The sequence below is a fragment of the Bubalus bubalis genome, chromosome 7 (genome assembly GCF_019923935.1).
Source record: "Bubalus bubalis isolate 160015118507 breed Murrah chromosome 7, NDDB_SH_1, whole genome shotgun sequence".
Lineage (NCBI taxonomy): Eukaryota > Metazoa > Chordata > Mammalia > Artiodactyla > Bovidae > Bubalus > Bubalus bubalis.
In genome coordinates, this window is record NC_059163.1 from 96645690 (window position 1) to 96648373 (window position 2684).

The 2684-nt window shown below is 44.6% G+C and overlaps 1 pseudogene; it reads right to left on the reverse strand.

Annotated features, from left to right (window-relative positions):
- Positions 1-986: 986 nt before the first annotated feature.
- On the reverse strand, positions 987-1955 carry LOC102403379 (annotated as a pseudogene).
- Between the last annotated feature and the right edge of the window lie 729 nt (positions 1956-2684).

Consider the following 2684-nt stretch of genomic DNA (forward strand, 5'->3'; position numbering starts at 1 on the left):
TGGTGGGATTATTTTGACAGCCAAGAAGGAAATGCAGAGCCCCTACCCCAAACCTAAGGAGCTGATTTACATAGAAAGGGTATTAAGCAAACCTGCACAAACACGAATATGGTCTAAGAAAAGGATATCTTTTAGACTACTTTCAGCATACATTCATTGGCACCCAGTAAAATGGACCACCAAGGTAGAAAGCATTTTAGCTTTCACAACACCAACAGCTAAAAAGCACACAGCATACAATACTTTGATCTTGAAGTGAGTAATCACAGAAGTTCCAAGACTGTATCCACTAGGTTAGCCTGAGTATTCACCTACGAAAATATTTTTTCAAAAACATGTAAACGAGGGTTATAGAAACAATGGGACAACATCTGGACCCGTAGAAGACAGTGATACAAAGACTGCACATGTTAAGACTAGGAATTCAATTTCACATTAGCTTTTAGGTAAAAGAAATCTCTGCAAGTTGATTCCTACTAGCTGTGATGGTAGGATTTTCAGAAATCTTGAGATGGGCAGCTAGCTTGAGTTAACTCCTAGGTCATTACTCCCAGTCAAAATGCCCACTGAGGCTTTCAGGACTATGATCCATATAAAGCACTGTGAGTGCACGAAAAGCCTAATGGGATATGTAAGGCCGGCTCAGCCAAGAGAGTTGGTGATGGTGGATTTTCCCAACACAGACATCCCGACGTGAATGCTGGGCACGGGAATCCCAGGTGGAATGCTGGACTTGGGTTTGCTGCAGGAGCCAGACTCTGAAGTCTGAGAGAGGGGTCTGCTCAGGGAGGAGTACTAGGGTTACCAAAAACAAGAACATCTTGTCCCAGGAAGGTCAAGTAATTTTCTTCTGACCCATCAATACTTAACATTAATGAGTTGCAGATCAGAGTTAATATGTATTCTTCTGACATCATTAGCCAAAGCCTCTCCCATTCTATTGAGTTGGTGATCTCCAGGAAGAGCCCACAGCCTAGAGGTGGGGCCTAGGGCCACAGATTGTTCTGGGAGGCTGTCACAGAAGATGATTTGCACAGTGAAGTCACCACTAAACCGCTGTTCAAGTCCAGTGCCCAGCCCTCTTTTTCTGCTCGGTAGTCCAGAAACATTTCTTTAAAAGCCAGTAAATCCGTAAATGTGAGCAGCATGTTGAAAATGTCACCAGCCACTTCATCTTTATGGTGCTGTAAAGTTTAGCATATTGAAAACCGGAGACATTACTTTGCCAACAAAGGTCCATCTGGTCAAGGCTATGGTTTTTCCAGTGGTCATGTATGGATGTGAGAGTTGAGAAAGAAAAGAAAGCTGAGCACCGAAGAATTGATGCTTTTGAACTGTGGTGTTGGAGAAGACTCTTGAGAGTCCCTGGACTGCAAAGAGATCCAACCAGTCCATTCTAAAGGAGATCAGCCCTGGGTGTTCTTTGGAAGGAATGATGCTAAAGCTGAAACTCCAGTACTTTGGCCACCTCATGCAAAGAGTTGACTCATTGGAAAAGACTCTGATGCTGGGAGGGATTGGGGGCAGGAGGAGAAGGGGACGCCAGAGGATGAGATGGCTGGATGGCATTGCTGACTCGATGGACGTGAGTCTGAGTGAACTCCAGGTGTTGATGATGGACAGGGAGGCCTGGCGTGCTGTGATTCATGGGGTCACAAAGAGTTGGACACAAGTGAGCGACTGAACTGAACTGAAAGTTGTAGTGAAAGCTGCCATGTTAAATCCAGGAATCCACTCCAACAGCTGTTCTTCTATATACTTTTCTACCAAAGAAATATATTTATTTTAAAAAGGCTTGTAAACTCCTGGTAGTACTTGTCCATGAAATTCCTCTGTAATAACTGGAACTCATCATCCATGACAATGTCCTCTAAATATCCAACCATAGCATCAAATTCTGCATCAGAGGCACAAGAGGAGGACAGAGCGAAGCTGTCTTCCTCTAGGACATCCATTGCCGCTGCCGCATCTGCATCCACTGTGCATGGGAGAGCCGACCCGCTGGCCTTCTACCCCTGCCTGTGACCGGGGCGCAGCCTCTGTTTTGCGCTGCAGAGCTCCAACTGGCATCCCGGCCTCACTGCCAATGCTGCAGCCAGCTCACAGCCCAGCCGGGTAGCGCCTGAGGGCAGTCCCCCAGCTTCAGTGTCCCTGGCTGCGGCCACACGCGGGCTGGGCCTCCCTGCCCTGCAAGGCCTCACTAAGCTCCAAAAAAATTTTTTTAATTATTTTACACTATTTGTACAAGCTATCGGAGCTACTGGATACATAACATTTTATTTTAACCCAGCAACATTAATAAAGTCATTTTTGCTTCAGGAAGACTTTAATGTAAAACAGATGAACTTACTGCATGTCTGAGACTAATTTCTTAAGATTAGGGATGAAATGAAGGAAGACATGAGAGTCAGGTATGAGTAAAGAGATCAAGGACTTAAGGTGGAGGGGGGAAGAAAGAGACAGAGATTAAGAATGTAATGGCATCAAGTTCAGAATGAGGTGAAGATCACGCATGAAGTAAAGGTAATGAATCCATGTCAGAGTGCCCTTCCTCAGAACCTTTTCTACTGTTCCTGAGTAGATTACTAACACTTATGCCCATGAGATAGCAAAAAAAAAAATAATAATTCCAAGGCACTATTCCAACACCAACAAAATTTTCCCATATTTGTCATTTACTAATA